We start from the raw sequence: 14,901 nt of genomic DNA, 5'->3' as shown, positions 1-14,901 counted from the left end.
ACAATATTAAGGATGTATCATAGATTTATAATTCTATAGATTTTAGGAATACAGATTTTGAGAAATACAGCTACATATATGTCTCACTCAAGTTACACCCACCACCACACTATAAAATATATCACCTTTACCCATTTTACCATCTTATTCTGCTAAAATAAAGCAGAGAATAACTCAGCTCTTATTAAGTATTATGAATTTATTTCTTAGTGGATGTGAGTTACATTTCAATTGAATAAACAGTGCCACTTTCCATTGTTAAGTCCAGGAGAATGATGTGCCGTTCAAAACACCAAGACCACAGTCTCATGCAAAAGCAGGGGTTTATTTTCTTTTACAAGCATATGCAGGGGCTGTCTAGAATCCAGCATAAGCCAGAAACTGCCAGCCCTGAGCCATGAGCTTACAAGCTGTATAATATTTCAAACAATAGAAAGTACAGTAGATTGATTTGCTTTAGGATGTACATGACATCTGGCATTTGCTCAATCACATTTTTGTAAGGTGCAGGTGCAAGCTTACAGCGTTAACATGACCAGGTTAAAACCATGTAGGAACAGAAAGAAAGTTAAACTATAACTGGGTCTACATGTTCCCACATTGTGAAAGGGGGTGAGTGATCAGGGGCAGTCAGGAAACTCAGGGGAAACTTAAATTCAGAATTGTGAAGGGGTAGGTGATCAGGGCAGTTAGCAAACCCAGGCGAAACTTTTCCTTTACATCCCCCCTTTTCTTTTGTTTGATCTCTAATCCTAGAGATCTTGGGTTGTTTGATTAATTGCCTCATACTTCTGCCTAATAATCATTAATTTTACGGCCCCTACTTGTTCTTGAATGAAAGTAACTAGACGATTAATGATGCAAGGCCCAATAGTCAGTAGTAGCAGCAGAAGCACAAGTGGGCCTGTAATGGCAGATATTAGAGTTGTTAGCCAGGGGGACTGCTTGAACCATGACTGAAACTAATTGTCTTGAACCCGGGATTTTTTTCCCTTTTGTCTAGCCTTTCTTTAAGTCTCTCTATAAATGCCTGTACGACCCCAGTGTCTTTGAGGGCCACGCATAGCCCACTTTCCTGTTAAAAGAGGAAATTTAACCCTCTTCTATTCTGGAGCACAACTTCTGACAGGGAAGTTAGCGAGTCTTTGAGAGCTTGAACTGAAGTTTTTATTTCTTTTAGGTCTTGCCTGACGGCTGTTTCAAGCTGACTGATTTGATCCCCCCCCCTTAAGAGCGCAGTTGTTCCTGTTTTAATTTCAGCAGCTACCCCCGTCCCTAGGATGACTGCCAGGGTGAGGGAAACCAGTTCTCGAGGGTACCAGGTGGAGCAGCTACTAAACCTTGCCTTAGAGGAATCAGAATTATAATATAGCACTCTGGGCAGCTTCTGAATTAGCACACAATTTCTTTTTATGCCCTCTTCCCCAGCTGTTCTTCAAAAAGTGTGATTCACTATTAATCTGGTTATCACAATCCAGTCCCAACTGGAAGGGAGCTTCCAGTATGCCTGACCGGTGGTTTTACAGTCCCATGCTGTCATCTGGTACAGTAGGTGATCTTCATTTTGCCCCGGTCCAGGAAGTTGAGTCAGATGGATATGCAGGGGGCGTCCTTTGAGGTCTCAGATAGTCCGTCCAGGCCACTGACCACCCGGGCTGTGGGCTTCTGAGAAGTATCTGAAAAAGACTTATGAAGAGGTTCCCGGGGGGTTTCTTACTTGTTCTGTATCTAAGAGAATCGTCTCTTACACCTGACGTGTAACAATTAATGATAACACAAGTTAAACAACAGAAATCAAAGCATCATAGCATTATTAACAAACAGCTCTGAATTATTTTTAGTTAGACTAATGCTTGCATTTATAATTTATGATCTATTTCAGTACAATTAATGAGAATGCTTTCACACATAGGTTACTTTATTTTAATTATAAAAATTATTTTTCTCTCCACCTCCACCCTGTACCTTACCAGATATTTGAAAAAATTTTGGCTCTTTCCTTTGCATAAACACAATACTACTGGAGAAATCTCCATTTGGGGCACTCCCAATACTCACAGAGAATTTTTGAGGATAGGGTGGGGACACAGCAGGTTTGTCACCGTCACAGTCACTTAGGCTAGGCTGATGTAAGAACGAGTTGGTTCTCGGATGGCTGTTGTCTTCTCACCCACTGCAGGATTTTCCTAGAGGTAGCCTGTTCCACTCCTCTTCAGGGTTGGAAGAGACTCTGACCTCAAGTCCTTTCTTGAGACTGAGGGTGAGGGTGAGAGTGGCCGTGGCCAGTTAGTGCAGGTTCAGAAATCTCCCATTTCCTTTTTCAGGCTATTCATCTTGATGTCTTCCTGGTTTTGTTAGCCAGATGCCTAAAGGTGCCTGCTCATCACACCACCTTAAGCCTGATTATTTCCCCAAAAGAGGGCTTTGGGGTCCCCTTACTAATTTTAAGATTTCCTATTTGCACGGGGATTACTCCTCATGCAGAGAGGAAATTTACCTGTTTGTATTTCATGCAAAGCAAACTGATGCCATGACATAAAAATGATATTAAAAGGTGCTAGGAAGAGAGAAAAAAACAAATGTTACTTAATTTTGCACAGAAAATTTTAAACCTGATTATTGTCTGGAGGCTTTTACAATAAGATTTTTCATATTATTATTAATCCTTTAAACCATGACTATATTCACAAAGCTCCTTGTGATACACATATTAATATTCTTGGCAACAAATAATTTTACATACAGAGAGTAGAAGTTTGCTTATTTTTTTGGACTCAGTTTAAAGCAGAAAACATTTTAGACACCAGCAATTTATATTTTACAAAATTTTCTGGCAGACTTTAGACTTTTTTTTAAAAAATTTACAATTAACAATCACTATATATTTTTTAAAAAAAACCTTTAAACTGAACCTCAATATTTTAAATTCTTGATTATTTTCTTTTAAATCCTTTATATATATATATTAGTTGTTTATAATACCTCATTATTATTCTATTTTCACCCAACAACATATGAACACTATAACATGGTTTAAAACATTCAAAATTCTTTTGCACAAAACATTGGCTAATTCCTGAGTTAGAGGCATTTTAATAATAATAATAACAACAACAATAATAATCCAACTTAATCTGATAGTTTCTTTCTTAGTACATCTTAGTTCCTTTTACACATTCTTAAATTTTTCCTTTTTAAATTCACTCTACAAATTTCCTTCAGTTTTTCTAACTGGCTACTCTTTCTCAGAGTTTTATTATTTTTTCCCAGTATTAAATTTATATCTTTTCATTTTGCATAACCACATATTCTCCTATATAAATAATATTTGATATATTTTATGTATTTCATTTTAAAATTCCTATATGCCAGATTTGACAAAATTTTTAGACCAAAGCAAAACATAAATTTTCTTAAAAGTATTTTAAATTTACAATCTAGAGAAGTTATAGTTCTTAAAGTCTGATCCTTCCACTCAATTTTAATTACTTTATTTTTCTGAACAACTTAGTACATTATTTAAAATGGTTCTTTTTTTGCAAATATAGCATTTTGCAGTTTCTAAAAATTTATTTTACATTTTTTACTGCTTTATAACTTATCATAGGTCCAAATGAGTTTACTACAAATTTACCCTGTTTATTGATTAAAATGCCAAATTTATGAGTGTCCAGATATGTTATATCTTAAATTCCAGTTACCAAGTTACTTAAGCTTTACAAGATGTAACTTCAGCAGGTATTGTAACCATCCAAGCACTACAGTATAACTTAAGTTATAAAAACCTTAGAGATATTAAATATGACTAATTTTACTTCAATTTTAAAAGGTCTGCACTTTATACAAATACCTAAAACTTTTATTTCTTTTATTTTTCCCAATTAGAAAACAAATTGCTAGAATTACTTTTATCTGACAGGACCAAATTTTTTCTATTACACTTAGTAAAGACAATTTAGGCATTTTTACATTAAGACCTTAAAACCACATTACATTTCATATTGTTATCTAGATTTAGGTATTTCAACAATATTTAAGCGTTCACAAGATTAAAAATATAATCAAAATGCTAACCACAGCATTTTTCACACAATTTTGGCCTCTTAAAATTAATATTATTTTAACAGAAATAGAAATATATAAATTTGTATTATTCCCACATTACAATGCTGTTGGAACCTGTCTCTGAACTGATTGATAATTTCTTAGAGTTGGTGAAATTCCTTATGGCAGGTGGCATTTTCCAGTCTGTATTAGAACTCAGTTTCATCAGAAAAGTTAATTACAATAATTTGCAACATTTCCCACCAAATTATTCATTCTAAGAAACCTTTAAGTCAGAGGAATTTCTCAAAGAGATTTTAAAGACCCAATTTTTTTTTCTTCTGAACTCCCAGCCACTCCCAATTTCTTCTTCGATATGTAAACCAGGGAGGGGAGGGAGTTTGGTAAGTTTCCCTTTCTTGGATAAGCTCCAGTAAAGAATTTTTTTAACTGACTAATTTCTTAGCTTCCCAGCTAGAAGCAACAAGACGGCAGCTCTCAAGATATTTCTGATTTTTACCTTTTGGCTGAGGTGTTTAGTCACAAAGTCCAGCCCCTCCAGGACAAATTTAAGTCCTGCTGGCCAGCAAAGAGGCAGAGTTTGCGACCACCACTTTGCCCTGTCCCTAACAGAGCCTGCCTTGAAATACAAAAACACAATGAGACAGAAAATAACAACACTCAACACCAATTTTTGCACCTCTGGGAAGTTCGCCAGCAAGAGACCTTGGACTGAGCAGTCTGAGCCTGCTCCATGGTTGACTGAGAAAAGGCAATAGATAATAACAGTCAAGAAATCAGTTATCACACAAATTCCCCACATATTCTGCCAAGCACTTCACCACTCACACTGACCGGTCTTCACTCTCACTTTAAAATTTACAAATTTCTTTTGCTCTCTGGGCCATGCCCAGTGAACTCCACACCTCTCCAGGACTGGGAGGGATTTTTCCCTCACTGAGTAACTTCCAGTTTTGAAGAGAAAGACAGGAGAAAATGAACCAGAGAAGTGGAAAGCCAAAAAATAAAACCAAAACTAAAAAAATGAGATCAAAATAAAATTAAACCAACCTGAAAGGCTCTTCGAAGGGCTCATGCCCAATTTGGAAAGCCCGACTGGGACTTGCATTGATCCTTGGAGCTCCGTGGAGTTTCCTTTGGAGCCAAGATTCCTGTTCCCTGCTGAGGAGGCCTCGCCCGACCTCCTCCCTGATGAGAAGGGCCCCTCTGGCCACTTCTCCCTAGGGCTCCTCAATAAAAGCAAGTCACACAAGACAAGGAGAAACAACTCACACAAAACAGTAACAGACAGACAGACAAACAGAATATGACCTAGGTCCCGATATTTGGGCAGTTTACAAATGTATACCCCACTAAGGGTCATACATACAGAAGGGCTCCCGAGCGTCCTCGGGATCCCCAAACCTCACTGAGGCGTCCCTCAGATCTGTGACCTGCGGCCCTCTAGACACGTCTGTCAGCCGCCACCGAGAAACCTCACGGGCTCGTAAGGCAGTCACATTGCCCACACCAAGTGCAAATTTTACCTCCTAGGCGCCGGTGTTCTCAGGACCCCGAGGTGAGGCGTTGATGTCCCTGAACAGGCATGAATATCTCGGTGGAACCTCCAATGTTAAGTCCAGGAGAATGATGCGCCGTTCAAAGACACCAAGACCAAAGTCTCATGCAAAAGCAGGGGGTTTATTTTCTTTTACAAGCATATGCAGGGGCTGTCTAGAATCCAGCATAAGCCAGAAACTGCCAGCCCTGAGCCATGAGCTTACAAGCTGTATATAATATTTCAAACAATAGAAAAGTACAGTAGATTGATTTGCTTTAGGAAGTACATGACATCTGGCATTTGCTCAATCACATTTTTGCAAGGTGCAGGTGCAATCTTACAGGGTTAACATGACCAGGTTAAAACTATGTAGGAACAGAAAGAAAGTTAAACTATAACTGGGTCTCATGTTACCACAATTGTGAAAGGGGGTGAGTGATCAGGGCAGTCAGGAAACTCAGGGGAAACTTAAGTTCCCAGAATTGTGAAGGGGGTTAGGTGATCAGGGCAATTAGCAAACCCAGGGGAAACTTTTCCTTTACACCATTAATTTCTTTTTATAAATAATGGAGTGTACTTTATATGTTTTTGTAAATATTTTATTTTGGGATGTTTTGGGGCCTCATCTGAGATTTTAGGAGGACCAGGTGATGCTAGACATTAAATGAGGCCAGTGCATGCCAAGTAAACACCTGAACTGTACTGTCTGTGGCCAAATAATTTTCTTTTAAAGTTCTTTCAAAATATTATTTTGAGAGAACAGAGCTTTTACAGAATGTAAGTCACTGGTCTTGATCAGAAAAATTCCAGTTCTATCTTGCAGTCATTTTATAATGTCCCAAGTACCACCAGGAGTGATACCTGAGCACAGAACCAGGTGTAAACTCTGAGGACAGGTGTATGAATTCCCCGGAATTAGCACTAATCAATATTCTAATTATATAAAAGTTAAGTTAATAATACTAAAATCATTTATCCAGTTTTAAGTAACATGAAATGTTTAAATTGTATATAAGTTGAAAAATTTAATAATTAGAAACATGATAAAAATAAGTATGAAATCAAGAATACAAAGTATTTGTAAGTAATCTACAGACTTTTAAAATACTTAAAATTTCGACACAGGGACTCCCGACCTGGCTGCAGGGAAGGCGTTCTTGGATACAAAGGGTGGACAAACTAAGATGGCATCTGTGACATACAGTTATACTACAGGCCCTACTCATGGAACACATTCAAGCAAACTAGCATTCCCTTGCTATTTTCTCCTCTCTTCTCACTACTTTTTTTTTTTTCTTTTCTTCTCTTTTTTTTTTTCTTTGTCTTCTCCCTTTCTTTCTAATGTATTTCTCTTTTCTTCTTCCCTACCCCTTCCATATACTTTCCCCTTTCCCCCCTTTGTAAATCCAACTATCCCTTCACCCCTCAATCCCATCCTGACTCCCACCGTATTAAAACTCTTCACCCTTAGTTCTTAATCCATTAGGCATCAAGACTGACCTCCTACCCCAACGAACCTGTACCCCGCACCCAAGCGAAGGGACACCCAGTCAAACCCATACCTCCCCCCACACAAGAAAAGGCAACCAACTCCCCTGCGGACTCATGCTGCACGGCCCTCCCTACCAAATCCCCCTAACGTGGACTGTTAATTGAAACTGGACTTAGCTCTTAAAGTATCCCCAATGCAAGAACTCTCACAAGACCTCCCTGCCGCAAATCCTTTGCCAAACTCAAGAAGGTCAGGGGGAGTGATGGAAAGGTGTCTGGGAACGCACACACCACAAGAAAATCCCAAAAGACAATGGGGAAACCTATATTTCCAACATAAGACCAGTATTGCACCAACTCTTTACCTGCTTTTCCCCAAAAGTAAGGTAGTCTCATGCATTACATGGTTCCTTTATTTTGTTAATTCATTTTCCTTGAGCCTGCTCAACCTCAGCAGAAAGCAACCATTTGCAGAGGATGAAGACACTAATTATCAGAATTTCTGGGACACATCAAAATTGGTATTAAGTCGAATATTTATAAGATTTTAAGAAATTCTCAGGGAGGAAAAAGGCTCTCCCTAACCGTACCTTGCTCAAGAGGGCAGTTCTGAGTGGGGGCTGGTGAACTTCTGGGCTTCCTGATCATTAAGGAACTGTTTATGAGAGCCAGAGAATTTGCCAGCATGAGAAATGGCAGACCTTCATGCCAAAGGCCTTTATTTTTAACCAAGGTTAGGGGGGGCTGCAGGGCTTGGGCCACTCCAACAGCCTTCCCATCTCCTTCCTTCAAAACTCCAGTGCTATCCCTGGGTAAACTCCAGGGGGTCTTAGAGGTGTATGCCAGGGAGGAGTGTAAAGGGAACACCAGGCATTCTCCAAACCCCACCGTGCTCAATAGAAAGGGTCTGAGTGGGATCTGTTGAACTTCGGGGCTTCCAGCTCATTAAGGAACTGTTTCCTCTTCTGGGAGACAGAGCTTTTGCAGTCATGGAAAATGGCAGGCCTCAAGCCTAAGGCCATATTCCAGGCTAATGGGGACTACTGAGTTGAGGCCACCCCAACAGCCTTTAATCTCCTTCCTCCCAGATTCCGGGGTTATCCCTGGGCACATTCTCATGTAGGCATCGAGGTGGGTGCGGGGGGGAAAGCTTAAAGGAGACCCCCGGCGCTCCCCAACTAACACCTTGCTCAGGAGAGGGGGTCTGGGTGGGGGCTGGTGGGATTTGGGCTTCCAGCTCATTAAGGAACTCTTTACTCTTCTGGGAGCCAGAGCTTTTTCCAGCATAAAGAATGGCAGGCCTCCATGCTAAAGGCCTTTGTATCAGGGTTAGAGTGATTGTGGGGCTTGTGCCACCCCAACAGCCTTCCATTTTCTGCCTCAAAGACTCCATGGCTATCCCTGCTGGTATACCCAGGGGCCATCGAGGTGGGTGCTGGGGAGGTGTCTAAAGGGGACCCAGGCTTACCCAAACCCCCACCCTGCTCAAGAGGGCAGGTCTAGGTGGTGGCTGGTGAACTTCCAGGCTTCCACCTAATTAAGCAACACTTTCTACTTCTGGGGACCAGAGATTTTGCCAGCATGGAGAATGGAGGACTCCATGTCAAAGGTCTTTTTACCAAGCTTAGGGGGACTGCTGGACTTGGGCCACCCCAACAGCCTTCCATCTGCTTCCTCCCTGACTCCAAGGCTATCCCTGGGTGCACATCCAGGGGGCCATTGAGGTGGGTTTTGAGGAGGAGTTTTAAGGGGATCCCAGGCTTTCCCCATCCCCCACCCTGCTCAAGAGGGTGGGTCTTGTTAGGGGCTGTTGAACTTTTGTTCTTCCAGCTCATTAAAAGCTCTTTCCTCCTTTGGGAGCAGGGAGCTTTTGCCAGCATAGGGAATAGCAGGTCTCCATGCCAAAGGACTTTTTTTTAACAAGGCTATAGGTGATGCAGTGCTTGGACCACCCCAACAGCCTTCCACCTTCTTCCTCCCGGAATTCAGGGGTATCCAAGAGAGCAGGTCTGGGTGAAGGCTGTCCAACTTCTGGGCTTCCAGCTCATTAAGAAACTCTCTCCTCTTCTGGGAGCTGGTAGCATTTGCCAGCATTGGGAATGGCAGGCCTCCATGACATAGACCTTTTTTTGACCAAGCTTAGGTGAGCTGCGGGGCTTGGAACACCCCAACAGCCTTCCATCTCCTTCCTCTCGGACTCTAGGTCTATCCCTGGGCACATGCCCAGGGGGCCATCAAGGTGGATGCATGGGAGGGGTGTAAAGGGGACACCCAGGATTTCCCCAACTCCCACACATCACTTAGAGGAGCTGGCTTTGGGAAGTCGCAGGCAACTTTCCTTCCAACCAGTGTCCAGTTTGAAACCGTGCTAGGGGCTTGCACCCCCATGCATAAAGTATACATAATCAATTAGGATATCATTGGGTTTAATCTGTCTGTCATATTCAGAATGTCTATGCTGTATACTTTACTCCCCCCTCCTTGGCTCACTACCCAGAAGCTTATTTTTATTCCTTTACTTCCTCACCCCCACAGCCTATTACCCCACATTTGAATATTTTTAACCTCTGTTCTTGGCTCCTCATGAAGCACATCATTGTCCCCACTCAACCCAGCTGAAAACCAGCTCCCAAAATGAAAAAGTAGACTCTCAGCATGAGAAGAAACCAATACTCTGTTCCAATTTATCTTCACTGTGTAACTGTGGATGCTATCATACTAGGTTTATGAGAAGTCCCCACTCAGACATTTCCTGATATAAGACTGCTGGGACACAGTTTTCAGACTCCAGATGCCCAAATCACAAACCAAAGTGGTATCCTGAGTTCAGCACCCTTCCCTGACTATTTCTAATGACATAAAAAGTATAAGTATATCTCCTTTGAATATTCCCTTAACCTCTATAACTCTTATTGAATGTCCTTTTATACAGTGACAATTTTGCCCACTGCTTTTTGTTGTTGTGATCTGTTCAATAAGAAATTCTGGTAGAAGAGTCTTTCACTTTAGAATTAATGTAAGAACCAAGTTAAGAGGATTTTTGGACTTGTTCCCTCGGCCCCCAGAGTCACCAGTAATACCTTGTGGCATGGTTCATTTTTTGCATAGGCACATTAAAATGGAAAAATATTACAAGTGCAAACAAGTTCTTATCTAATAGTGATAGGAACACATATTTTGTAATGTAGTTTGGCCTTATACCCTGAACATTGGCATAATGAGTTGGCTCAGGCCTCAGAAGAATGGGCATTGCCCATACACCCCTGAACCATTGACCACAATTGCCGATAACATCACCAGGAAGCAAACCTCTACCAGGGAAGACCCTACCACTACCCTGCATTGACTTACTCCATAGAGTGTTCTCTTAATCCATACAATTCAGCAACAGCAACAACCTATATCTAATGGTTAGGTAAAACTAGAGGATGCTCCATATCATCCTGACTTCGATGAAGGAAATGCACAGAAACCAGACCTTTTAAGTACAAAATCCTGACACCAACTACAACTAATGTGTTAAAAAAATTCACTGAGATCACAGAGAATGATTAAGGGGTTGGACAACTTAGTATGCCTGGAACCCAGATTTAGTCTTATACCAGAAAACTTCAGGGATAGGGTCTCCTTGTATTTAGGCCAAGGGCATTTTTTCTTTTCTTTCCATTTTCCCCATATTTTTCTGGGCCTATGAAAACAACAACAATTGTCACTCTCACACTGTTATTACTGTATTTTTAACCCTTATCGTTTTCTTTTAAAAGAAAACTTTACTAAACTCTCTGCTGGTGCTTTAAGTGATTCAATAATTTTTCAAAAATATACTGGCTACTGAACTTTGTCTTCTTTCCTTTCTCTTCCATTTCTTTAGTTTTTCTTTCAATTTTCTATATTTTAAATCATGTTGTTTTTGGTCTTCTTAAAACAAATATATTATGATCAGTTATGTTACCTCTGTAATGCATTTTCTTCAAATAAATTAAAAAATAATAAAAATGAAAGAGGGATATCACAATAGACACTGTAGAAATTCAAAGAATAATCAGAAATGACTTTGAGAATATTTATACTATAAGACTAAACAATCTAAAAGAAAGAGATAAATTATTGTACTTGTAGACCAATGTAGAACCAAAATGATGTGGAATACCTGAACAGACCTATCACTAGAGAGAGAACTAAAATGACAATCAAAAAGCTTACCACAAGCTCAGGGACATATTCACTAATGACATTCACTAATGAATTTTTTCAAACTTTTTTTAAAGAGGAACTACTGCCAATTCTTTCCAGGCTCTTCCAATGAATTGAAGAAACAGAAACACTTTCAAACAGTATCTATGAAGCTAACATCACCCTGATAGCAAAGGTAGACAGAGACACCACAAAAAAGTAAATTATTAGCTGATACCCTTGACAAAGTGTTTCAAAGATCATTAAACAATATACTAACACATAGAATCCACACATTACCTGAAGCCTCATGACCCATAACCAAGTAGAATTAATCCTAGAGTATGAAATTATTATTTAACATAATCAAGTCAATCATAGAATATACCGTATATAAATAAAGAAAATATATTAATATAAATAATATATAAAGAAAGAAAAATCACATGATCTTATCAATAGATGCAAGAAAGAATTTAACTAGTTTGAGCACCCATAATAATAAAACTCTCAACAAGATTGTAATAGAAGCATTTTCCCTCAATATAGTGAAAGGTATTTACCATAAGGCCAGGGCAAACATACTCAATGAGGAAAGACTAAAAGGCTTTCCTCTAAGATTGGGACAAAAAAGCTTGCCCATCTTACACCACATCTATTCAATACAGTACTGGAAGTCTTTGCCAAAGCACTTAAGGGAAGAAAACGATATCAAGAGCATTCAGTTAGGAAAGGAAGAAGTAATGATCTCTTCTCACTCTTTGCAGATGACATGATTGAATATTTAGAAAACTGCAGAGACTACAATAAAGCTTCTAGAAAAAATATATTAGTACAGAAAAGTGTCAGGTTACAAAACTATTATGAAAAATCTATGGATTTTCTAAATGCAAATAATTAAAGAAAAGAGACATTTAAAAACAATCCCATTGGGCCCGGAGAGATAGCACAGTAGCGATTGCCTTGCAAGTGGCTGATCCAGGACCAAAGGTGGTTGGTTCGAATCCCGGTGTCCCATATGGTCCCCCGTGACTGCCAGGAGCTATTTCTGAGCAGACAGCCAGGAGGAACCCCTGAGCGCAGCCGGGTGTGCCCCCCACCAAGAAAGAAAAATAATAAAAACAATCTCATTTACAACTGTGATTCTGTGATTCAGAAAACCAAGTACCTTACAGTCAACACTAAGTAGGTGAAAGACTGTTACTCCTCCCCCAATGCCATATGTTACTATCACCTGGACGATACGACCCACGACATCTGGAAGGGTCTGAATTTTGGAATAAAGGTGTTTCCTAGGGGGGAAAGGGGGTAGGGGATTAAAGAAAAGGAGAAAGAAACTTTGGAGTTCAGCAGAAAGGGAGACAGAGAAATAGCTCCTAATGAAAAAGGTGAGTTAGCAGACATGGCGCAAAGTCTGCACATGGCACATAGGGCCAAGGAATAAACCGAGATGACTCCAATGAATCTTTAACTGACTGCTTGTAATTATTTCTATGCCATTACTCTGCACCTTCAGACCCGCCGGTGGAAGGGGTTACAGGTGCCGAGTTGAGCTGAGGAAAGGCCTCACCCCCCAACACTAGGACTTTATATATATTAATACAACAAAAGACCTATACAAATAAAAACTCAAAACAAGGGTACATGAAATAAAGTGGATAAAGCGATATTGGAATGCATCCCCTGCTTATGGATTGGGAGGTTTAACATCATTAAAATGGCAATATAGGGCTGAAGTGATAGCACAGAGGATAATGCATTTGCCATGCAGGTAGCTGACCTGGGTTCAATCTCTGGCATCCCATATGGCCCCTTAAGTGCCAGAAATAATCTCTGCATGCAGAGCCAGGAGAAACCCTGAGCACTGACAGGTGTGCCCCTCAAATAAAATGACAACTTTCTAAGCATTATACAGATTAAATGAAATACCTACAAAGATATCCATATCATTTTTCAAAAAATAAATCAAATATCTCTGAAATCCATTTGAAATAATAAATTCCATGAATAGCTAAAACAATACTTGGGAAAAAGTTGGGAGACAACATTTCCCACATTGAAACTCTTCTATAAATCAATAGTCATTAAAACAGCATAATATGGTGATGTCAGGCTGGGAAAAATCCACAAAACTATGCCTGCTCAGTGGGGCCCGACTGTGAAAAAATTGTGAGTGCTGCCTGTGTGTGTCTGTCTACAATCCTGTTGCGTGAAAATCTTGGAAGTGTGCCAAAGAGAGGCTCCAGCAGAGCATAGCGACCGTGGCACTCTTTCATTTTTTTTATATTTTATTTAAACACCTTGATTACATACATGATTCTGTTTGGGTTTCAGTCATGTAAAGAACACCACCCATCACCAGTACAACGTTCCCAATCACCAATGTCCCAAATCTCCCTCCTCCCCACCCGACCCCCCGCTTGTACTCTAGAGAGGCTTTCCATTTCCCTCATACATTCTCATTATTAAGACAGTTTAAAATGTAGTTCTTTCTCTAACAAAACTCATCACTCTTTGTGGTGAGCTTCCTTAGGTGAGCTGGAACTTCCAGCTCTTTTCTCTTTTGTGTCTGAAAATTATTATTGCAAGAATGTCTTTCATTTTTCTTAAAACCCAAAGATGTGTGAGACCATTCTGAGTTTTTCTCTTTCTCTTTCTCTTTCTCTCTGACTTATTTCACTCAGCATAATAGATTCCATGTACATCCATGTATAGGAAAATGTCATGACTTCATCTCTCCTAACAGCTACATAATATTCCATTGTGTATATGTACCACAGTTTCTTTAGCCATTCGTCTGCTGAAGGGCATCTTGGTTGTTTCCACAGTCTTACTATGGTAAATAGTGCTGCAATGAATACAGGTGTTAAGGAAGGGGTTTTTGTATTGTATTTTTGGTGTTCCTAGGGTATATTCCTAGAACTGGTATAGCTGGATCGTATGGGAGCTCGATTTCCAATTTCTTGAGGAATCTCCATATCATTTTCCATAAAGGTTGAACTAGAGGGCATTCCCACCAGCAGTGAAAAAGAGTTTCTTTCTCTCCACATCCCTGCCAACACTGTTTATTCTCATTTTTTGTGATATGTGCCATTCTCTGTGGTGTGAGGTGGTACCTCATTGTTGTTTTGATTTCATCTCCCTGATGATTAGTGATGTGGAGCATTTTTTCATGTGTCTTTTGGACATTTGTATTTCTTCTTTGTCAAAGTGTCTGTTCATTTCTTCTCTCCATTTTTTGATGGGATTAGATGTTTTTTCTTGTAAAGTTCTGTCAGTGCCTTGTATATTTTGGAGAATAGCCCCTTATGTGATGGGTATTGGGTGAATAGTTTCTCCCACTCAGTGGGTGGCTCTTGTATCCTAGGCACTATTTCCTTTGAGGTGCAGAAGCTTCTCAACTTAATATATTCCAATCTGTTAATCTATGATTTCACTTGCTTGGAGAGTGCAGTTTCCTCCGTGAAAATGCCTGTAATCTCAGTGTCCTGGAGTGTTTTGCCTATGTGTTGTTCTATATATCTTATGGTTTGGGGTCTGATATCGAGGTCTTTAATCCATTTGGTTTTTACCTTCGTACATGATGGTAGGTGGGAGTCTAAGTTCAATTTTTTGCAAGTGGCTAGCCAGTT

This window comes from Suncus etruscus, chromosome X (genome assembly GCF_024139225.1).
Source record: "Suncus etruscus isolate mSunEtr1 chromosome X, mSunEtr1.pri.cur, whole genome shotgun sequence".
Taxonomy (NCBI): domain Eukaryota; kingdom Metazoa; phylum Chordata; class Mammalia; order Eulipotyphla; family Soricidae; genus Suncus; species Suncus etruscus.
Note: the sequence above shows the minus strand (reverse complement) of the source record.